General features: G+C 52.4%; 1 long non-coding RNA gene across 1 annotated transcript; it reads right to left on the bottom strand.

Moving 5' to 3' along the window:
• Positions 1-21,791: 21,791 nt before the first annotated feature.
• Positions 21,792-24,014, bottom strand: LOC146395621 (uncharacterized). Its single transcript, XR_014831598.1, has 3 exons — positions 23,650-24,014; positions 23,315-23,411; positions 21,792-22,178 (listed from the first exon to the last, which is right to left on the bottom strand). It is a non-coding gene; the product is annotated as an uncharacterized LOC146395621 (long non-coding RNA).
• Positions 24,015-24,172: the final 158 nt, after the last annotated feature.

Genomic DNA, 24,172 nt, shown 5'->3' with positions numbered 1-24,172 from the left:
AAATCAATAAAGCTGAAGAGGAGAGGGGTTTGTGAGGAAGTAAACAATGGGCTCTGAACTCTGAGCTGGGGAAGGGGGGCCAGCGGGGGCGGGGGGATGAGTGCGACCACAGACTGAGGCCAGTGGGTTTCTGGGGTCGGGGAGGTTCTTGAGCTGGCAGGACGGGAAGTGGTGGCCTGGAGCTGAGCACTTGGACGTGAATGGTCCATGGCGATGCTGTTTATGAGATGACAGAGGCCCCCAGTGCAGCAGAGCGGGTGGCTGAGGGGCAGGGACAGGAGAGTCCCTGGAGGTGGAGGGGGCCTGGGACCTGGGACCTGGGTGGGTCGCTCACTCTCATGAGCATCAGAGTGCCCCCAAGTGAGCTCGGTCATCAGTGAATTAGGGGGTGTCCAGGGGACTGGTGATGGCAGCCCTGAAGCGGGAGAGGGTGACAGAGCCAGATGACAGAGTCTCCAAGGAGGAGAGGGAACTGGGAATCTGCACATCCTTCCCCTGGGGAAACATCGTCCACCCGGGATACCGAAAGTTGGGTCAGGCAGGAGGGAGGGACAGCTCAGAGCAGCCAGCCGGGGACAGAGGCGGGCTTGTGGACCTCAGAGAGAACCGGGGTCCTGGACATGGGGGTGCAGTGTGTGTGAGTGAGTGTGGGTGGGTGAGTGTGAGTGTGAACGTGTCAAGGGTGAGGGTAGGGGGGTGTTTGCGTGTGTGAGGATCTACAGAAGGATGACTATTGGCGTGTGTGAGCGTCGAGTGAATGCGTGTGAGGGAATGTTGGTGGGTGAGTTCTACGTGTGTGAAAATGGGTGAATGTGCAGAGTACGAATGAATGTGAGAGTGACAGGGAACGTGCGTGGGGGTGAGAGCATGCACGTGGTTGTGTCCAGTGTGAGTGGAGGGTATAGTGAAAGGGTGTGTGCGTGTGAATACAGGGGTGGTGAGGGTTGCTGCGGGTGAGTGTGTGTCTGTGGGCGGGTGAGTGTGAACAGAGTGAAGGTGAGTGTGTGGCAATGTCTGGGAGTGAGCGTTGATGCGTGTGGGTGTGTGCATGAACATGCGCGTGGATTGGCAGTGCACTGTGGAGGGTTCGAGGGAGAGAGAAGGCAGATGGCAGGATCGGCTCAGCTGAGAGGCCGTGCGGGGCAGGGCAGGAAGGAGAGAAAGTCAGGAAGATGACCCGGGCATGGGGGGGTAGCCTGAGGGTCCCTGGGGGCCGGGGGTGGACTCTCACCCGCTTCGACGCCTATGGCCCTAAGCGGAGTGGTGGCTTTTAGGACAAGGCCTACCCAGGGTCCCTTACCACTGTATTGGCATTTTCTGAATTGCTGCTCTATGTTTTTGTCATCAAATCTAAGTATTTCACAATATTCGGTTGATTGGATGATCCATAAATTATTCATCATTCCCCTATTAATCAACATTTTGATTGCATGCAAATTCTTTCAATTATTAACAGCACTGTCACACAGGTCCTTGAAGCTTTTTTGGCTCATCTCACAAATGCTTCCACAGGATAAATTCCTTGACGAGGAATTGTTAGATCAAAAAATGGGCAAAGATATGGAGTTGCCATCATGGCTCAGCAGTAATGAAGACAACTAGTACCCAAGAAGAGGCAGGTTCGATCCCTATCTTCACTCAGTGGGTTAAGGATCCGGCATTGCTGTGGCTGTGGTGTAGGCCGGCAGCTGCAGCTCTGATTGGACCCCTAGCCTGGGAACCTCCATATGCCTTGGGAGTGGCCCTAAAAAGCAAAAAAAAAAAAAAGCAAAGATCTAAGATGTTAGATCCCTGTTGCCAAAATGTTCTCCAAAGAGACTGAAAAAAAAATTTTATTGGCCACCCTACAGCACATGGAGTTCTCGGGCCGGGGATCAGATCAAAGTCACAGTTGCGACCTAAGCCGAAGCTGCAGCAACACCAGATCTTTAACCCACTCTGCTGGGCCAGGGAATGATCCCATTGCACCATTTCAGGAACTCCAAGACTGAAGCAATTTACAACTTCACCAACAATGTGGGAATACTTACTTCCCTGTAAACTCATCAACTCAGGGTATTGGTCATTTTTCAGCTTTGATCAATTGGATACTTTAAATATCTAGCATCTCAATGATGTTGTGATATTTCATTACTGGCAAGCATATACATTTTCTTATTTGGGCTATCTTATTGTGAATTGCGTTTCCTTATCCTTTGCTGATTTGGGGGCAGTGTTAGCGGTTAGTAAGAGTGCTAGTAAGAACGATTATCCTTTGCTGGATGTATGTGTTGAAAACATTTCTCCTCGTCTATTATTTGATTTGCAATTTTTGTTCAGAAGTTTTTTAATAGGAGGAAAAATTAATTGAGGGTGTTCCCATTGTGGCTTAGCAGGAGAGGATCCTGACTAGTATCCATAAGAATGCAGGTTCCATCCCTGGCCTTGCTCAGTGGGTTAAGGGTCCTGCGTTGCCACAAGCTGTGGCCTAGGTCACAGATGCTGCTCGGATCTGGTGTTACTGTGGCTGTGGCGTAGGCCAACAGCTGCAGCTCCAATGTGACCCCTAGCCTGGGAACTTCCATATGCTGCGGATGCCGCCCTAAAAAGAAAAACAGAGAGAGAGAGAAGAAAAAGAGTGGAAGCAATATTCAAAGAGATAGTAGCTGACATTTTACAAAATTACCAAAAAATCTCAAGCTAAACTTTCAAGAAATACCAAGAACCTCCAAATACACAGGAGCGTGTGGTGTTTCGCGACCATCCCAGTTATCCCAGGGAGGAATCTGAGGCACAGACAACTTCAGCAATTTGCCCAAGGCCACGCAGCTAGCTCCTCCCACAGGGGTGTCCCCTCCCACCGCCCCGCTTGGCCAGACCCCTCCAGCCTGCGGGCTCCCCTGGCCTCCTCCCCACTCAGCGTCTGCCCATGTGCTGTGTCCCCTGCCCAGAGGTCCCCATTGATGCCCACCCCACCCCGATCCCACTCCCGATCAAGCCTCTCCTGCCAAGGGCCTTGGCTGACCCGGCCATAGGCCGGTCCCTCGGGCACACACTGTCACACACCCTGAGTTGTTCCTCTGCGCATTTTTAATATAAGCTGTATTTCTACACCTGCGTGGGTTGGTGAGTAACGTCTGTTCTCCCAGATGGACTAAATGTGGCTAGAGCAGCCACGGTGTCTTCGTGGGTCCCAATGTGTGTCCCTCGAGCACTCCGTAGGCACTCTGGAAGTGTTCGCGGAAGGGATGAAAGAATAAAAAAGGAAGACTCATTCCCCCGGAAGAGGAGGAGGGCTGCCAGGGTCTGGCGCCAGGCTCCCCGCCTTCCCAGCCCTTGCAGGCCGACCACCAGAGGGCGCCGTCACCTGAGAAACCGTCCAGGGGACTCAGCTCTCCCCAGTATCCTGGGATCTCGTTCAGGGGTGAGCACGGTGGTCTCCCTAAGAAGCCCTCAGGGGCGCTGGAACTAAGAGCTGATTTGACACCTGTCCCTGCCGCTTCCCGGCTGTGTAAGAGTGGACGTGCAGCCTCAATGTCCCCATCTATCAAGAGGGGTTGGAGAACCAGCAACGCCTGGTCCACCGATCTGGTGCTTCATTCACGTCCCCGGGAGCACCAGGGTGATGCCCCAAATCCTCGCTGCCCCTTGAGAATCAGAGTAGGGATGAGGGGAACAGAGATATTTCCTAGGAAATATTAGTGGAAGGAGCCAGCCTGAAAAATGACTCCTGAGTGAGCAAGAAAAATAAATTCTGGTCCTCTATGTCTCCTGGTCTCTAAACCTCACAGCTCTGAGAGGCACATGTGTCTCCCCATGTCTGATGAAAAAGGAAACTGAGGCACAGCTGTACCTGGTGGAAGGTGCTGAGCCCCTGCTCACCCCCTGCCTCCCGGGCAGCCCACCCCTCCAGCTGGCCTCCTCCACACCAGTGCTTCTCAAAGTGTGGCCCCACAGCAGCAGCAGCGGCAGCATGGCACCAGCACGTGTTAGAAATCCATGCCCTTCCACTGGGGCTTGCCGTCCCCCTGGACCCATCCATCTTTCCAAACTGTCTCTCTCAGTGACTGACACTGCTTGCTAGTGATCGTGGGGGCCCCCAGAGACACTGCATGACACCAAATGAGATTTTTTTTGAAGTAACGTTGGTTTATGACAGGAAATGAGTTTCACGTGTACAAGGTTATATTTCAACTTCTGTATACACTACCGATGCTCGCTACCAAAATTGAGCTCTGTCACCATACAGAACCCTCCCCCCAACCCCCTTCCCTCTGGGAACCACTACCCTATCCTCCGTATCTGTATGTTTCATTTGGTTTGGTTTGGTTTGTTTCTATTTCACATATGAAATCATAGGGTATTTTTGTTTTTCCATCTGAATTACAGCACCTACCACGATACTCTCAACATCCACCCACGTTGCCCCAAATGGCAAGATTTCATCTTTATATATCTGAATATTCCATGGTACACACACACACACACACACACACACACACACACACACACATTCATCTCTCCATGGGCACTCAGGTTGGTTTCACGTCTGACTATTGCAAACAGAGCTGCTATGAACATAGGGGTGCATATATCTTTTGAATTCATATTCGCCCATTCTCCAGATAAATACCAAGAAGCAGAATTGTTGGATCATACGGCAGCTCTATTTTTTAGTTTAATGAGGAAACATCGAACTGTTTTCTATAGTGGCTGCACCAATTTACACGCCCACAGGCAGTGTACAAGGGTTCCAGTTCCTCCTCGTGGTTTTTGTCTGTTTGTTTGTTTTCGGCTGCCCTGCAGCGTACGGAGTTCCCAGGCCAGGGATTAGATCCGAGCCGAAGCCGCCAGCCAAGCCACAGCTTTGACAATGCTGGACCCTTAACTCACTGTCCTGAGCCAGGGATGGAACCTGAGTCCCAGTTCTCCCAAGGAGCCGCCAATCCCGTTGTGCCACAGTGTGAACTGCTGTTTCTTGCCTTTTTGATGCTAGCCTTTCTAGCAGGCACGAGGGGCTATCTCGTCATGGCTGTGGTTTGCAATTCCCTAATCATCAGTGATCTTGAACCTCTTTTCACGCGCCCGTTGGCCTTCTGCATGTCTTTGGAAAAATTCCTGTCCAGAGTTCCCGCCATAGTGCAGTGGAAATAAATCTGACTAGGAACCATGAGGATGTGGGTTTGATCCCTGGCCTCACTCAGTGGGTTAAGGATCTGGCGTTGCCGTGAGCTGTGGTGTAGGTTGCAGACATGGCTCAGATCCTGCGTTGCTGTGGCTGTGGCGGAGGCCGGCAGCTGTAGCTCCGATTAGATCCCTAGCCTGGGAACCTCCCTATGCCGAGAGTGTGGCCCTAACAAGCAAAAGAAAGAAAGAAAGAGAGAGAGAGAGAGAGAAAGAAAGAAAGAAAGAAAGAAAGAAAGAAAGAAAGAAAAGAAAGATGCTCTGTCCATTCTTCCAAGTGAGATTTTTAAACTCACCCATAGAGTCCTCTATTAAGTTTAACCTTGAATGACCCAGAATGACTTCATCCTGTGCCGTCAGACTCCATCGGGGGTGTTACCCTCCCATCGGCGGGGCAGCCCAGGTCCCTGTGCGTTGCCGTGAGAAGGGCTGTGTGAAGCATCAAAGTTTGAAGAAAGAAACTCATTGTAAATCAACTACCCTTTAATTTTAAAAAACAATTTGAAAAATTAAAAAGTAAAAAAGCAGAAGCTATGCTGAAAAATTTTAGAAAAGACCCAGAAATAAATCCTCAATACCTCATTCAGAATTTGGAGAATTTGTACTTTTAGGTGAAGGAATTATAGGGCTATGAGATGGTTTCTCTCTCTCCCTTTCTCTCTCTCTCTCTCTCACACACACCCACACACACACACACACAAATACAAACACACAGAACCTCATGCTTTGAGGCCCCACGCAGACTTCCACATCTGATTCAGGGATGGGCCTGGCAATCTGTGCCTAAAAGTCTTCCAGGGCATTCTGGATTTTTTTCCTTTGGTTGGTTGGTAGGCTTTTCTTTTTGCGGGGCGGGGGGGGGGGTCCTTTTAGGGCTGCCCTTGCAGCCTATGGAAATTCCCAGGCTAGGGGTTGAACTGGAGCTGCAGCTGCCAGCCTATGCCACAGCCACAGCAATGCAGGAAGCTTTAACCCACTGAGAGAGGCCAGGGATCGAACCCGCATCCTCATGGATACTAGTCAGCTTCTTAACCCACTGAGCCACAACTTCCCTGCCTTTCCATCCTGTGGTGGCCTTGGACACCTTCTCCCAGACCCCCGTCCCCATCCCTCCATGGTCAACGGGACTCCCCTTCCAGTTCTGAAGCACGGTCAAGGGTGAGAACCCCAGGCTGCAGCAGCCCTTCTCTGCTGTAGGAAGCCCGCCTGCCCAGAGGAGAGGCGAGGACGATGAGGAGGGAAGCATGGAGGGGCTTCCCAAGAGGGAGGAGCAGGAAGTTGAGGTGGCTCCCGGCTGCCATGAGCCCTGGGAAGGCAGGCCCAGCCGCCGGAAAAGCCCCCCAGCATGTCTTGCAGCTTCTGTGACAACAGGAACCCCACCGACAGCTGTGGGGGCTGCAGAGGGCTGGGGAGGAGGTCCTCGGACTCCCCTGGGGAGGTCACTCACCGTGCAGGTTCCAGGGCCCCTGCCCTGCATCTCCCAGGTGGGGCCCCGGAAGCTGCCCCTGGGGACATTTCTCTGCCCTGTGACATGGGAAACTCGGGCATGGAAGGCTTTGGCCCAGCCAGACCAGATGTGAATTCTGACTCTGCCCCTCATTGGTTCTGTGACCTGACCCATTCTGTCCCCTCTGTCCCCGTATGGAAAACGGTTATAATGAGAAACGAGAGGCATTTCAGGGATCAGAAGCGACTCTATATGTTGAAAGCAGACATACCGGGGAGGTGGGGGCAGCAGGACAAGGGCATAGAGTGCCATCCTCAGAGCACGGATTTTTGTCCCTGGGGTTAAGGGGAGCCACGGAAGGGATAAGCCCAGGGGAGACGCCATCAGATTTGCTCTTGCTAACACAGCGCTGGAGGAGGCTGAGATGGGAAGGAGGCTGCACCAGCTCTGGGCCAGACACTCTGGGGGTCCAAATCCCTGCCCTGCCTGCTCCCCACTGCTGCACACTTTTTGGGGGCAACCACACCTGTGGCCAGGGATCGAGCCTGCACCACAGCAGTGACCGGAGCCACAGCAGTGACACCACTGGATCCCTAACCCACTGAGCCATCAAGGAACTCCTGGACTTTTTGGACTTAACCTGCCAGTGCCTTGGTTTCCCCATCTGTTCGGTGAAAATAAGAGGACTATGGGAATTAAGAGAGAAAAGCCATGGTAGCCATTATTGTTCATCAGTAAGAGAGTCGTAACGAATGAGAACGAGAGTGCGTGCGGACCAAAAAGGACAAAGTCACCGAAGCCTCTTTGTAAGCGCCTTAGGAACAATGTGACTGGGGACACATCAAACAGCTCCCCTTGGGTGTCAGCTGGGAACTGAGGCCGGGATTGGGCTCCCGCCCCCTCCTGCCGGTGCCCAGCCCGGCCCTGCCCGCATGACCCAGCTTCCTGTTTGTGATGCCAACGCTGGTGGGAGGAAATCGGTGCCCCCGCCCTGGGGCTGGAGGGCAGGAATGTGGACGTGTTGACGTCAAAGCGTGTCCTAGTTCTGGGGAAGTCAGATGGGAAGGGCTTCCTGCAGCGTCGCCTTTGATCCTGGCCTGGGCTGGGGGCGTGAGCCAGCCCTGAGCGGGCCCAGCCACTGGGAACTTTGCTGACGGGCGCCCCCGAGGGGGAGTCGGGGTCCTACCCCCAACATAGCTTTGCGGCCCTGGGTCAGCCACCAGCTCCCTCTTTGCAGCTTCGGTTCCCCCAGCCGTAAGGGGGGAGAAATGTGCATCTCAGAGCATCCTTCCCTCGGCAGATACATAGATGGGACCTGGCCTGGCCTGGATGATGGGGCAGGGAGCGAAGGAGGCCAACAGACAGTGGCCCGAAGCCTTTCTGGCGGTGGCTGCAGGAGGTTTGCCAGCATTAGGTCTGTGACTCAGGCTGAACTCTGGACCCAGGCACTTCCTGGCCCAGTGACTCAGTTTCCCCGATTCTTCAGGGGCATCTCACGGCACCTCTCAGCCTTGCAGAGGCTCTGAGGCACGGCTGCTGTCTGGCTGTGAGGTCCTTCATAATATCATTTATTACCGTGTCCGCAGGGCTCGACACAGGTGTTTTCACTTGATTCCAATTGAGCCCTAACAGGTAGGGACTGGGATTAGGCCCACTTTACAGAAGGGTAAAGTGAGGCTCAGAGAGGTGAAGGGAGTTGCCCAAGATCACTGAGCTAGAAAGTGGCAGCGCCAGAAAAAGAGCGCTGGTCTCCCTGACATCAGCAACGTGCCCTCCATTGAGAGGAGGGCACATCCGGTAGCAGACAGGGCCCTTGACCATCAGAGCATGTGGGGAAACTACCAGGCCCCCAGACTTCGAGGAGATTGACTCTCAGACCCTCAAAACCTGGGTGCCTACCCTTGTCCAAGGGTGATTGACTTTGGTCCCCCGGGCACCAGGCTTAGGGCCTGGAGTCAGCCTCACCCCTGCCCCACACGTCTGGGAGGATGGTGGCCCAGGCTCTCCACCCCTGTGTGGTACTGGGTGAGGGGGTGCATGCCCAGGGTCGTGGGGAAGAAGTCCTGAGGAGGGCTCAGAGCCAGGCCTTGGGACAGCATGGGTGCCTCCAAGAGGGAGGAAACATGAGTGAGTTTTCCTGGGAAGGGCACCAAGAGTAGTTTCCAGAGCCTTCTACAGCCCTCTGCTCCCTTCTTCCTCCTTTCCTACCCACCCTCTCATTGCCTCTCTGCCTTTCTCCAGGACACTGCTCAGCCCCATTCTGGGGCCAGAGAAACCTGGGTAAGAATCCGAACTTGGCCATCTGTAGCAGTGGGAACTTGACCACTTTTTCTTTCGGAGTCTCTTTCGCTTTCTCTTTGAATAAATACATCAAGGAAATTCTCATTGTGGCTCAGCGGTAACAAGACTGACTAGTATCCATGAAGATGCAGGTTCGATCCCTGACCTAGCTCAATGGGTTGCCATGAGCTGTAGTGTAGGTCCCAGATGTGGCTCAGATCTGGCGTTGCTGTGGCTGTGGCGTAGGCTGGCAGCTGCAGCTCCGATTTGACCCCCAGCCTGGGCCCTAAAAATGCAATACATATATACATACATACATACATACATACAACAAGATAACACCAGCCACATTTTAAAGTTGTTGGAGATCAAGATATGGTGTTTTGAAAGTACCTGGTACAATAGCTGACATATAGTAATCATTTGATTAAGTCATAGCTGCTTTTATTGCTGCATATGGTGGCATTCATAAATATGCAAACATTTATAAATATATAAATTTACAGATGTCCAGACAACAGAAAGAGCTCCATGGGTGACTGTAAAGCCCTTTCCTCAGATGCCCGGTAGGTGGCGGCAGAGGCCCCTAGTTGAATGAACCCTTCACAGCTCTGGTGAGACATGCAGCCCCCCCCCCCGCCCCCCCAGAGCGCCCAGGGCTGTTAATCCCACCAGCAGATGCTCCCTGAACACCCCCAGCAAGGTACCTGAGCCCAGGGGCAGTGGGAATAGGGGAGAAGGGCAGTAACTTCTTGCCAGGGAACAGGTCGGGAAGGAGAGAACTGACTACTTTCAAAGAAAGCTGGGGTTCAGTTCTTTTGCATGCATATCCCGATGTGGGACTGCAGGATCATACGGTAGTTATATTTTTAATTTCTTGAGGACCCTCCATACTGTTGTCCACAGCGGCTGCACCATTTTGCCTTCCCACCAACAGTGCTCAAGGGTTCTGGTTTCTCCACATCCTCACCAACACTTGTTTTCTTTGGTTGGTGATTTAAACAAACAAAAAAACAAAAAACAACAACAAAACAAACAAAAAAACACCCTGACAGGTGTGAGATTTTGATGATTAGTGACACTGAACCCCTTTCAATATACCCGTTGGCCATTGTGTGTCTTCTTTGGAGAAATGTGTATTCAACTCCTTAGCCCATTTTAAAATCAGGTGACTAGTTTGAGTTTTAAGAGTTCCTTATGGGGAGTTCCCATCGTGGCGCAGTGGAAACGAATCCAGTTGGGAACCATGAGGTTTCGGGTTCGATCCCTGACCTTGCTCAGTGGGTTAAAGATCTGGCATCGCTGTGAGCTGTGGTGTAGGTCGCAGACACGGCTCAGATCCCACATTGCTGTGGCTGTGGCTGTGGCTGTGGCTGTGGCCGGCAACTGTAGCTCCAATTAGACCACTAGCCTGGGAACCTCCATATGCCACGGGTGCGGCCCTAGAAAAGACAAAAAAAAAAAGAGTTCCTTATACCTTTCTGGGTACATCTCTTACCCTAGCATTGGTTTGTAAATATTCTCTCCCATTCTATAGGTTGCCTTTTCATTCTGCTCATTGTTTCCCTTGCTGTGCGGAAACTTTTTAGTTTGATGTTCGCTGTAGCTCTATTCACAGTAGCCAAGATGCAGAAACAACCTGAATGTCCATGGATGGAAGGGTGGATAAAGAAACTGCGGTGTATGCATACAATGGAATATTCAGTCTTACAAAGGGACATCTTGGAGTTCCCGTCGTGGCTCAGCGGTAACAAACCTGACTAGTATCCGTGAGGACGGGGGTTCATCCCTGGCCCTGCTCAGTGGGTTAAGGATCCTGCTCAGGCTTGAGCAGACTGGCAGGGGGGTCTGCAAGCGACCACAACAGCCTCTAACACAGATGGCACTTTTGCGGGGTCAGGCACTGTTGTCACCCCGTTTTATAGGAAACTGCAGGAGGGGCCGCTGCAGAGTCGTCAGGGGTCCTCAAACTCTCTAGGGCTACTGGTGAGAAGAAGGGAGGGAGAATGGATGGCAAAATGAACACGCATTTATCACGTCCCAGGCACCAGGCAGCCTGCTGGATTGCTTGGCACTGAGTACATTCTCCTCACCACTCAAAAGGTCAGGACCATTGAGATTCCCATTCTAGAGATAATGAAACTGAGGGTCCCAGAGGGGAGGTAATTTGCCTAAGGTCACAGTCGGGGAGTGGCAGACCCAAGACTTGAACCTAGGTCTTCCTCCTGGGGGCAGACAGTTGCCTGTACACCTGAGGCCTCAGAGCCACCTGGAGGGCTGTTATTCCTCAGGTCCTACAGGTTCTCTGGCTGCAGCTCTTCAGGATCCCTTCTTTCTGTCCATCGGCAAGTCCAGTCCTCATAACCGCCCCGGGGCCCCGCTCTCCTTGCTGCCAGTGCGCCAACAAACCCCATCGCCTCTCCCTGCATATGGCCCAGCCCTGTTGCCTTCCTTTCTGATACTTACAGTCTAAAATGCCCTGTTTACCTGTGTATGGTCACCTCCCCCATCGGACTACATCCTAAACCCTGCAGACCACTCTGGCCGCATGCCTCAACCCCCTAAACCCTGTATTCTGGACTCCACCACCTTGATATACTTACATTTTCTTGAGCAAACGCTCTGTGCATGAGAGCAAACTCAAGTCCATTTCATTCATTCCTCCCTCCCCAGAGCTTAGCACTTCACCTGGCACAGAGAAGGGGCTCAGTGAAGATGGATGGATGGATAGATGGATGGATGGATGGGTGGATGGGTAGATGGATGGATGGATGGGTGGATGGGTAGATGGATGGGTGGATGGATGGATGGGCAGATGGATGAAAGGCTATTTGAGCCTGTGTTGTTCCCCAACCCCCAGGAAGGAGATCAGAGCATAGATGACAGCAGTGACCCAGGTAAGAGGGGGCCTCCAGTGTGGGACATTCCAGGGTGGGGGCAGGTGTCAAGGCTGGGAGTAGGCCATCAGCAGGTGTTGGCAAACTCTGTATGCACAGATCAATGATGAGCGAAGCCCAAGACGTGACCTAGAGCATCTCCTAGAAAGGACAGGAGCGGGTGGAGTCCCTGGAGCTGGGAGCAGTGAAGCACGTCAAGGCTCTGACTCAGCCAGGTGCTATGGGAGTTTGAGAAATGGTACAAACACCCACCCCATGTACGGACACAGCCCTGTGCAAGGCACTGGCTATGACTGGGCTTCACCCTGGTCTTTGAAGTGGGTGGGATTCTGCCCATGGCGCAGGCCTCTGGAGGAGAAGTAACTTGTCTAAGACCAGCCAGCCAGAGGATGGCAGAGCTGGGTTATGACACCAGATCGGGGTGACCCGGTCTTGGCAGAATGTGCACAGGGTCTCTCTCTTGGGCGCCAGGCTCATAGGCAGCTCAGGAAGGAGGAGTGGCTTGGGGTCCAGGGACAGCTTGAGATCGTCCCCAGGTACAGATTCCAGGCTTGGCCCTCCAGTTTGGCCCAGCACCCAAATGACCTCCCCAAATGCAATGTGACCACGTCTTTCTATTCTTTGGAGTCCTTCAGCATCTCCCCAGTGGTAGAGGATGAAGCCCTAGCTTTGAACTTGACCTTCGTCCACTGACCCCCTGAGATTTCTCCAGCCCCCTGCTCCAGCGCCCACCCCCACGCCCACCCCCTGCACCCTGTCACCCTGAGTGCTTATGTTTTCCTGAGCAAACACACGGGGCGTGCTCTCAAATACTGAACACCTTTACAGGGGCAGGGCCCTCTGTCAGGGTCCTTGCCGGGTCTTCCTCACCCCTAGTAGTTCTTTTTTTGTGTCTTTTTAGAGCCACACCAGCGGCATATGGAAGTTCCCAGGCTAGGGGTCGAATCAGAGATACTGGGATCCCAGCTGCATCTGTGACCTATACCACAGCTCATGGCAACGCTGGATCCTTAACCCACTGAGCGAGGCCAGGGATCGAACCTGCAACCTCATGGATACTCGTCAGGTTCATGACCGCTGAGCCATGACAGGAACTCCTCACCCCCAGTAATCCTTACATGGTCTTGAAGACATCGCTCTGGCTTCAGCAGCCAACTCCGACCCACCCACCCGCACCTGGGCTGGGTGAGGCCCTCGCACTCCTCTCTGCTCCAATTACATGCCATGATGAGGCTCTACCATCAGGGCAATTACCACCGGGTACCAATTATCTGGTTACTCGTCTGCCTCCCCAGGTAGACTGTGAATTCCAGCAGGATGGGCTTGGTGGCTTCCTCACCTGACCCAGCACCTGGCTGGAGTCTCTCTGTGGAAGGAAGGAGGGAAGAGGGTGGAAAGGACGATGAGAGGGAGAAAGAGAGAGACGAGGGAGGGTAAGACGGAGGACGGGAAGGAGGCAGCGAGGGTGAGGGTGGGAGGGAGGAAAGCATTTGCAACTGGCGGAGTGTTCTTTCCTCTTCATCCTCGGCGTGAAAAGCCGGGGCAGCGAGGAAACCTACAAGGAAGCGTTGGCCCCTCACACCACAGGGCTTTGATGCGTTTGGCTCAATCTGAAGACCCCGTGTTTTGAACCTTACTCTTTGTTTTTAATCGCCTCGCGGAACCAAACGAATCTTGAAAGGAAATGTTGCATCACGACCCAGTGGGGAAAACTAGAATCACTTCCCATCAACAAAAGGTTCTCTGGGCGTTCCCTGGGGGTCTAGGGGTTAGGATGCGGCCCTTTTGCTGCTGCGGCTCAGCTTCAATTCAATTCCTGGTCTGGGAACTGAGATCCCACATCAAGCTATTGCACGCCATGGCCAAAAAAAAGAGCAACAAAAGATTCTCGGAAAAAAAAAAGAAAAAAAAAAGTGTATATATATACACATATAATGGGTGTTTACCCTGTGCCAGACAATCAACCAACATTAACTTGTTCATTCCCAGAACGATTTTATGATGGGGTACCATTATATCTCAAATATATAGATGGGGAAACTGAGGCACGGAGGTTTTTGGGGTTTTTTTTTTTTTTTGTCTTTTTGCCATTTCTTGGGCCGCTCCCGCAGCATATGAAGGTTCCCAGGCTAGGGGTCAAATCAGAGCTGTAGTCTCCGGCCTATACCACAGCCACAGCAACGCGGGATCCAAGCTGCGTCTGCAACCTGCACCACAGCTCACGGCAACACCAGATCCTTAACCCACTGAGCAAGGGCAGGAACCGAACCCGCAACCTCATGGTTCCTAGTCGGATTTGTTAACCACTGTGCCACGACGGGAACTCCACAGAGCTCTTAAGTAGCCGGCCCACTGTCATAGCTGGAAAGCAGCCGGGTTACCATTGGAAACTAGGCAACCTGGCTCTAAGAAACAAACCAATAGCTAAATAAAACAATGTTATGTCCTCTATCTAAATATTGTTGCCTTCTGCGGGCTCTGTGCCTGAAGCCTCTTTCTCTTTGGTACAAACTGAGATCAACAATAGCTGAAGAGGTGCTCAAGCCACAGTGGCACCAACCCGAGGCTTTCTCCTTGAAGTAATCCGAGGATGAAAGGGGAAGGAGGGAACCAGAAAAAGAATGGATTTCTCCATGGTGTGATTTATTGTTACTTTGTGCCACGTCTGTAAAATTGCCTCTGCAGGCAGCGTGCAGCCCACAGTTTGGGAAACTGAAGCAGAAGGGGATTGCAGGAGCATCACCAGCACCTCTGCGTTTTTAGCTCAGGATCTTGTCCAACATTGACATTGTAGGAGACAGAGCCAGAGAGGAAGTAAACAAGGTGTAAAATCAACAAGAATGAGCAAAACTCTACAATTAAACAAAGAAAAGCAAATCAATCCAACTGCATAGGAAATGGATACATCACCGTGATATCCTGAGACCGCAGAGAGGGGAAAAAGAACAAATCCAGGCAACCTCTTAACACAGTCAAAACACTATGTTGCCCTCGAGCTAAAGCCAATAGAACTGGAAAGAAAGGCTGAACTTTACAGAAGAGGTTCCCTGTAGTTGACCAGGTCTGAAACTGTTTTGTGGTTATTGTAGCCCTGAGCAAATGAGCAAATACATTGATGTGGTGGGGAGGCCAGGTTTGCAGCAAATATGAGAGGGAGAAGGTGGGCAAGAATCCTGTGGTGGGGATTTCCTGTCCTGGCTCAACAGAAGCAAATCTGACTAGCATTCATGAGGACACAGGTTCAATCCCTGGCCTCGCTTAGTGGGTTAAGGATCCAGCATTGCTGTGTGGTGTAGGTTGCAGACATGGCTCGGATCCCGTGTTGCTGTGGCTGTGGTGTAGGCCGGCAGCTGCAGCTCTGATTTACCCCCTAGCCTGGGAACTTCCATATGCGGCAAGTGTGGCTCTAAAAATACAGAAAAAGAATCCTGTGGTGTTGGACTGGAATTTGAAGGAAAAGTATGAGCTCTCATTGTAAATGTATTTAAACACAAATGAATGTTGATTTGCAGCTCTGTCTGCAGAAAGGGCTGGGGATTGATGACACCCCAGTAACAGGGAGTCCATGGCACCAGGATCTTGGTTCAAAGTATCGTAGCCCCAATAAAAGGAACCAGGGCCATGTGGGGGAATGGGCGAACCCAAGGTTGGAACAAGAAAAATACAAGATGAGCCTGGAACACCAAGTTTTGGCAGAAAATAAGGAAGTGAACAAAGAATGATGCATCAAAAGGATACAGGAGCCAGCCTGAAGGGACAGACCACAGTTGCCAACCATGGGACAATTTATGTAATGACTCGCAGGTGACAAGTGAGCCCTGAATAATGGAAGTAAAAGATTATAATATACTGAATTAAAAGGAATCCACAATTTCAGCCTGATAAATATAAAATAAAGAAAAAAGAAAAGTAGGAGGGAGGAAGGAAACAGAGTTGGGGGGAGCTCTTCCTTATAGAAGAATGCCAACTAATGAATGAAGGGGGAAATGATGAATTTATAAAAGCATTTGACAACCCTTGTAGCGAAAACTAATTCCTTTGTCATCAACGGATGCTGAGGAATCATCAGGTCAGGCTCATCAAGGACTGATGGAGTTAGGAAATCCTTTGGCTCCCTAAACTGATTTAAGTAAGAACCATCGTGGGGGAAAGTTTGTTGAGGGTGGGCAGGATATAATATCTGCGGTCTCAAAGCATCAGCCTCCATAGGACTTGCTTATCGCACAAGGGAAGCGTGTACGTTTGCTGGGGGGACTTCTGGCAGACACCAGCTTAGCCAAAAGCTCATTTGGGGCCATCGGACACCACGTGCCTTTCTGATGTGATGCACGGCGGACTGGGCAGTGCCGCTGGGGAAGCCCTGCCAAAAACGCAGGACCTGGATCTGATCATGAGCAAACAACCAGGACAAGCCCACAATGAAGGACAAGGATGTTCTACAAAACAATGGGCCTGTTTTCTGCAGAAATGTCAAGGTCGTGAAAGGTACAGAGGGTGGAAGAACTCAACGTTCCAGATTAAAGGAGAGAAAGGAGACAGGGCAGCTGAAGACAGGCCTCATCCAGGGCTGGATTCCAGATGGGAGAAAGAAATGCTATCGAGACAATTGGCAAAATCTGAATATCAGCTGTACAGAAGCTAATCATACTGTATCAGGTAAACATTAGATTATGTGGGGAGTATGGAAGTACTTGGGGCAAAAAGTTATAACCACAGCATACTCTGAAAGGGTTAAGCAAAAGAAAGAGGAGAAGGAGATAAGATAGATAGAGATAAAGGCAGAGAGAGAGATATCTCTATCTATATATCTGGCCTCGTTGCTGCTCCTTGAAGCAATTAAAATGCCCCCCCCCGGCCCCAGGGCCTTTGCACTTGCTGTTCCCTCTGTCTGGAATACTTGACCTCACATCCTCCCCCCCGCTTCCTTCCTCACGTTACTCAGCTCAAACAGCACCCTCTGAGGGAGGCGCACCTGACCACTAACCCTCCCCCTGAACCAGTCTACCCTGACCTTATTTCCTTCATAGCACTTAACATCTCACTCCCGATGTGACATTTTTATTTGCTCACTTGTTAATTGTCTCTCTTGCTACCATAAACTTTGTGAAGGTGAGGACTTTGTCTTGTTCACAGCCATGCACTCTCTAGAACAAAGCCTGACACATAGTAGGTACCCAAAAGGACATGAATGAATGAAATGCTTTAATTAATTTCCCTTCTGTTCTTTGCTAAGGTTGTTTCCCTCCGAAGGAAAAAGTGCTGACTCTCCCCATCTTCTTTTTGAATCTTTACTTTGCCAAATGGTTTTTTTTTCCTATGCCAGGGTGGGAAAGGTAATTTTTTTTTTCTTTCCTTTTTTGGCTGCACCCATGGCATATGGAAGTTCCCGGGCCAGGGATCAGATCCAAACCAGAGCTGCCACCTATGCCACAGCTGCAGCAATGCTGGATCATTAACCATTAACCCACTGCACCACAGTGGGAACGCCCAAATTTTTTTTTTTTTTTTTGAAGGGCAGGGGAGATCATAGTAAGTATGACATTGGCCTCCCTAAGAATAGTTTTGCTCTTAAAGGTGGCTTCCCCAGTTCTTGTTGTGGCTCGGTGGTAACGAACCAGACTCGTATCCATGAGGACGCAGCTTCGATCCCTGGCTTCGCTCAGTGGGTTAGGGATCAGGCACTGCCATGAGCTGTGGTGTAGGTCACAGATGTGGCTCAGATCTTGAGTTGCTGTGGCTGTGGTGTAGGCCGGCAGCTGTAGCTCTAATATGACCCCTAGCCTGGGAACTTCCATATATGCCACCAGTGTGGCCCTAAAAATACGCCCCCCCCAAAAAGTGCGTTCTCCAAATGCAGATTCTGACCAGCCCTGGAAAACCCAACTCCATCCGGGATAGTAGGAGACTGGGCGTGGCCTCTGAGCCTGGCCCCTGCTGTTCCCTCTGCCAGGGATGCTCTTCCCCTGACTCTTTACATGAAGACCTCCTGCTAAGCCTCCAGATAGGGGCCCAAATGCCATCTTCTCTGAGAGGCTCTTCCCCCACCCTCTAGGCTTCATCTGTCTCTCCCACGGAAGGCAAATTCCCCTCAGAGCACCTTTCACATTTGTAATTCAATGGTGTTTGTCTGCTCATTGGTGGATCTCCTGCCTCCCAGCCTGGCGACCCCAGGAGGGCAGGGACTTGCCCAGGCTGTGTCCTGCTGCACATCCAGGGCCCTGTGCCGTCCTGGCCCATGGTAAATGCTCAGTGAGTGTGTGTTGGAGGAATGGGTGAAGAGACCCTCCCAGAAGTCTCCAGCCTGTAGAGCCCATGTCACTGCCCCTCACTGAGGACCCCTCTGTGCCCCTCCTGCCCGTGAGGGAGCCACACAGTCCAGCCACTGTCCCTTTGTCCCTCCTAGCCCAGGAAATCTGCTGGGAAACTGCCAGAGATGGGAGACTCACTTCCCCAGCACTGGGCAAAGCATGGGATGTGGAGGGTTATGGGTGGGGGGGACCCTCTTGCTCACCAGAAGGCCCCTCCCAGCCATGGCAGGGCAGAAACAGAGATTGTCCCTTTAAAAGAGTTCCGGTTCTGGAGTTCCCCTTGTGGCACAGCGGAAACCATTCCAACCAGGAACCATGAGGTTGCGCATCCCTGGCCCTCACATCCCTGGCCAGTTAAGGATCTGGCATTGCTGTGGCTCTGGCATAGGCCAGCAGCAGCAGCTCCGATTAGACCCTTAGCCTGGGAACCTCCATCTGCCCCAGTTGCAGCCCTAAAAAGACAAAAGACCAAAAAAAAAAAAAAAAAAAAAGAAGAGTTCCAGGTCTCAGTCCCCCACTGCTGCAACAAAGCTTCCAGTTCAAGGGTCATAAGCTTCCCTGTTAAGACCTCAAAGGGCGGAGGTCCTGGTTCTCAGGGCGGTTAACCCCTTTCCTCAAGTTCAGCCCCTTACCTGGCTCTCCAGGTGCTTGGCGATCGGAGCTGCGGCGTCCCTCACACACCTGCTCCCCCGCACACCTGCTCACCAGGCTGCTCAGCATCTCCAGGCCCCACAGCCTACCACAGCCCCAGGAGTTGGCACGACTTGAGCCCCTTCCAGGACGTCCTCTTGGAGCAGACCTGGCCTTTCCCACTGCTGCCTTACAAGCCATCGCTCTACCCTGGTCCCAACAGCAAGAGCAAGTCTATCTTGGGCTTCCCATGAGCTCTGCATGTTCTAAGTGCTTGGCACGAACTCATTTAATCCTTGCTACAAACGTGTAGTCGTCATCATTCATTCGACCATGTTTCCTGAAGATGTCTTTAATGCTTGGGCCATGCTAGTCTAGGTGCTGGGGGTATGGCAGAGAACGAACCTCACAAAGTTCCCTGCCCTTTGTGGCTTACACTCTAGACAACTAAAGTCAGATACAGAAAAAAATAAATAAAAAATAAATAAATAAAGTCAGATACAGGATTATTAAACAGTGATTAGAGTCATGTGGGAAAATAAAGCAGGGAGGGGGACAGAGCGGGCCTGGGGGGGTGCCTGGGGGCTGTGCTTTAAATACTGGCATCCGATAAGATGACGTTTAAGCAGAGACCAGGGGAAGGTCAGAAAGCAAGCCAGTTGTATGTGGGGAAGAGCATTCCAGGCGGAGAGAGTGGCCAGGGCACCACATCAGGGCAGGACTTTCTTCGGCATCAGCAGAATTCGTGGCGAGAGGCAAGGCCGGGAAGTGAGGCTAGGAGGTGAGGCCAGGCCACATGAGGCATCAGAGGACTTGAGTTTTCCCTCTGATTGCGCCAGGGAGGCATTGCAGGGCACTGAGAATAAGCTACCGGAAGCCAGTGTGGAAGAAGAAAGAACAAGGAGGTGAGAGACGGTGGCGGCTCTGGCGGGGGGAGGGGGGGTAGATGGAAGGAGGAAGATGTGATTGGATTCTGGGTCGATCTGAAAGTACAGCCACCTGGACTTCCTGAGCAGACGCGGGGGATGAAGGAAAAAGAGGAGTCCAGGCTGTCCCTGAGGTTTGGATCTAAGGCCCTGGAAGTGGGGAGGTGCCAGCTCCTTTCCAGAGGAGGAAATGAAAGCACAGAGAGTCAGGTAACCTGCCCGAGGTCATGCAGCCAGTCACTGGCTGAGCTGGGATTTGAACCCAGGGCTCTGGCTTTGGAAGCTTTGAGCTCTTCAGTCCTCTGTGGTGTCAGCAAATGTTGAACTTGGATAAAACGGATTTTAAGAGAAAGAGATAGAGACAGAGAGTCAGTGCCTGGGTTGAAAAAGTGATGGCGGGGTTCCCGTCATGGTGGCTCAGTGGAAACGAATCCCACTAGTATCCAAGAGGATGCAGGTTTGATCCCCGGCCTTGCCCAGTGGGTTAAGGATCCGGTGTTGCTGTGAGCTGTGGTGTAAGCCAGCAGCTACAGCTCCGATTCACCCCCTAGCCTGGGAACCTCCATATGCCATGGGTGAAGCCCCCCAAGAAAGAAAGAAAGAAGGAAGAAAGGAAGGAAGGAAGGAAGGAAGGAAGGAAGAGAAAGAGAGAAAAGGCGATGGCTTCTGGGCTTGGAGCACACAGACATGGGCCTAATAAACACCCATTGGCTGGATTCCCCAGAAGGCTCATCGCCAAGGCCTAGCTGCCCCTGTAGTTTCACTCAGGTGGCACAGCCTTCTTCCTGCAGTGTCCCAGCGTTGGGGACAGCACCTGCAGGTGCCTGGCACAGAGGCAGCTTCCTGTCCACATCCCACTCAGGGTGCCGTCACCATGGAGAGGCACCAACAGGCCTCGGCAATATTGGGGCAACCGAGGCTCGAAGGGCTCCTCCCCGTTCTGGAGCCCAGGCCCAGGCACGTTGGGGTGTGGGCTGGCAGTAGGGCCTGGGGAATTCTGGGGCTCAGCCCGACACCCCAGCGGAGAGCAGCCCTGGTACCAATGCTGCTCCTCCCCCCGAGTGCCCGAGGGCTGCCCAGCATTGCCTCCCTCAAACCTGCAAAGAACGGCTGCCAATTCCAATTTGCAGATGGGGAAACTGAGGTTCGGCGAGGCCAGGTCCCTTGGCTGAGGTGAAACAACCAAGACGTGGCAGGGCCGGTTCAAATCCCGAAGCCTATCCCTCTGTCACAGGCCTCTCCCCCAGCCCAGTATGAGGGCAGTTTATCCTTGAAAAACCAAAGGGTTTTTGATAAATTTGGCCCCCAAACTCACTCAGCAAGTTCCAACCCCACCACCTACCTGTGAGGCCCTGGGCACGTAATTCCGCCTTTCTGAGCCTCAGCTTTCTGTGAAACATTCCGTAAAATGGGAGAGGCACCGTGCCTTCCTCACCAGCTGCCGTGAGGCCAGAGGGACCATGTGTGGGGAGCCCTGTGATCTGTATTTACCAAGCCTCCTGGGGAGATTCTGGTGCCTGCTCATGTTTGGGCTCGGCTCTCTTAGGACATCAACCAGACCATGTCACTTCTCTGCTCGAAATCCTTCCGGAGAAATTCAAGAGCCTTAGCATGACCTGAACTGATAGAAAGGCTATTTATTGGCAGTCTTGACTATTTGCACTTATTTTGCATATTCATACACTTTGATGCAGAAACATCAGTGTGTTTTTAGAAGAAGACCTCCCCCATCCCATTGGAAGTGTTGTGTAAATATACAATATATTTTCTGAAAAGCTCAGATTTCTGAAACCTTTAGCTAGCCCCAAGAATTTGGGATAAGGGATTGTAGACTCTCAATCGCCTAAGCCTTTTGCTATTTTCCAGGGACCAGGCTGAGCACTTTGCCCATTTTTAATCCTTACCATTGAGTTCCCACTGTGGCTCAGTGGGTTAAGAACCTAACTAGTATCCATGAGGATGTGGGTTCCATCCCTGGCCTCGCTCAGGGGGTTAGGGATCCAGTGTTGCTGTGAGCTGTGGTACAGGTCGCAGACACTGTGGCTGTGGCATAGGCCAGTAGCTACAAATCCTGTTCCACCCCTAGCCCAGGAATTTCCATATGCTGCAGGTGTGGCCCTTAAAAAAAAATCGCTGACAGTAACCTCAGCAGCCATTTTATTATTGTGCCCATTTGATAGATAAGGATGTGGAGGCTCCAAACTGTGCAGCGACTTGCCTGGTTCACACAGCAATGGGGCGAGGGCCAGCATCTGCACTTCTGACTGCCACTCAGAACCACACATGTAGTCACCACGAGCCATTGTTTTCTCCCTCCCTCTGCGCAGTCCACCAGCCTGACTTCGGGCTGGGCATGCAGGACGGAGGCTTGAGTCATGGTACCACCCTCCAGCAGCCTCTCATCTGACTGGGGAAACAAGCTGGCCACGTCATGTCAGTCAGGGCCATCGGGGGAGGGCTTTGAAGGCTGGTCAGAGCCCTTGAACTTTATCCCGAAGGCCATGGGGAGCCATGGAAGGGTCTGGAGCTGGAAAAGGACAAGATCAGATCGATGCCCTAAATGAGTGGTGGCCAAACACGAGCAGGCATCAGAATCCTCCAGGTAGCTTGTTCACACCGACTGCTGGGCCCCACCCCAGTTCCTGATTACTAGGTCCAGGGTGGGGCCTGGGAATTTTCATTTCTACAAGGTGCCCAGGTGACGCCGCTGCTGGCAGTGTGGGACCTAGTTTGGGAACTGCTGCTTTAGGACAACACAGAGGCGTGGAGGGTGGCGGGAGTGCCTGAGCATTTGCTGGAATAAGGGCCGCCGTGTGGGTTAATCACCCCCGCTCACAGATAATGGGACTCAGGGGAGAAACTAGCTGCACTGGGCCCCAGAGCTCTTCAGCATTGGGGCAGGGACTCCATCTTGGGGACTCGGGGCTCCAGAGGGACCCCCCACACACACACACATACTCCCCAGGCTCTGAGATGGGGCCTGAGTCGGGGCCCTTGGAGGACAGGACAGCGTGCTCTGGCCTCGGCGAGCTGCGCCATCAGCGGCCAAGTCAGAGTCCGTGAGTCAGGCAAACAGACGGGTGGGTGTTGCTGCACCCTGAGCTCCGGCCCTCTCACCCCCTGGACCCCCGGCTGCAACGAGTCTGCCCCAACTCTCTGCCCCATGGTCAGGCCATGAGCGGGTTCAATCAGGCCAGGTCGAGGCTGCTGCCGAGGGAGAGAGAGGGGTCGTCAGGACGAGCCCAGAGACCCCCCCATCCCTGGAGAAGCCCCTGCCTTCAATTCCCCAAGTGGTTGCTGCAGGGAAATCAAGGCAGCATCCCTCACATCCTTGTTTTCTGGAGGGTTCTTGCCCTCAGCACCCTTGGAGGGTCCCAACCTGGAGATGACCCTCTGCCCCACATCCCCAGGAAGGGACAACACGGGGGGACCAGTAGCTGTCCTCTCTCCGTTCCCAACAAGGCTCATGCTGTCCCGATGGCAGAGTGACCCTGAGCCCCACTGGCAGGCCCATGCCCCACCTGCTGCAGGAGGCGAGATGCAACCTTATCAGGAAAATCACAATTTCCTGAGCACCTACTATGGGCCAGTCCTATGGTCAAGTATCTGCCAGGCACACTCTCATTAGCATGATAGATGGGCTGCTTATCTCCCCAGACAGACCTGAGATCTTTTTACTTTCTTTCTTTCTTCTTCTTTTTCTTTCTTTCTTCTTTTTTTTTTCTTTCTTCTTTTTTTCTTTCTTCTTTTTTCTTTCTTTCTTTTTTTTTTTAAGAGAGAGAAGACAAGAAAAATCCGAAGTACATAAGGCAAATCTTTAAAAGTTAAATAGAAGTGAGAGACGCTTGTCCGAAATATGATTTTCTGAACTCTGCCATATGCTTGAGATATTTTATGATACCATCATGCTGGCTGGGAGGAGGGAGGAGCCGGGTCTGGAGCTGGCCCAGCTCCTCGCCGTCCAGCTGCGATGGTGTAGACGGGAGCGTGTGACTCACCGAGAAATGCCAGGATGATCTGGATGTTTCTGCACCTCTGAAGTCCCCCAGCCCCTTGCCAGCTCCTGGCAAGGGTGTGTTGGGGGGCGAGCCCATCAACCAGCAGAGTAAACTGGGGTGCCAGAGGGGACACCCCTTAGCATTCCCTCCTCAGCCTCCCCACAGGGAGCACTTTGGGGATGCCAGGATTTTAAGGCATTCCTGCAAGCCCTTGTGGCTCCAGCTTAAGCCCCAGCTCCACCACCCTGGTGGCCGTGGACTTGGCCTTTGGGCTGCAGGCCCCTAATAGTGACCAAGCCAGCTCAGAGGGCCCCAGCCCCAGGACTGGCAGAAAGCACCTCGGCTGCAGAAGTGGGCTTGACTACAGCTTGTTGTGCTGTTGCTAAGGCCTGTGCTGATCAATCCGGGCCTCATGGGTATTTTCCCCCCTCTGGTTTCATGTTCTGACGGGAACTGCGCGAATCTGGAGCGAGTTCATCGCAGCCACAGCATTCCAGAGGGTGTGACGCCGCGAGTTCCTTCT

Source organism: Sus scrofa, chromosome 16 (assembly GCF_054392235.1).
Source record: "Sus scrofa isolate SSC_HxYL_T2T_F1_AM1 chromosome 16, Sscrofa_HxYL_maternal_Yorkshire_Landrace_v2.0, whole genome shotgun sequence".
NCBI classification, from domain to species: domain Eukaryota; kingdom Metazoa; phylum Chordata; class Mammalia; order Artiodactyla; family Suidae; genus Sus; species Sus scrofa.
This window is presented reverse-complemented; position numbering and strand designations above follow the sequence as displayed.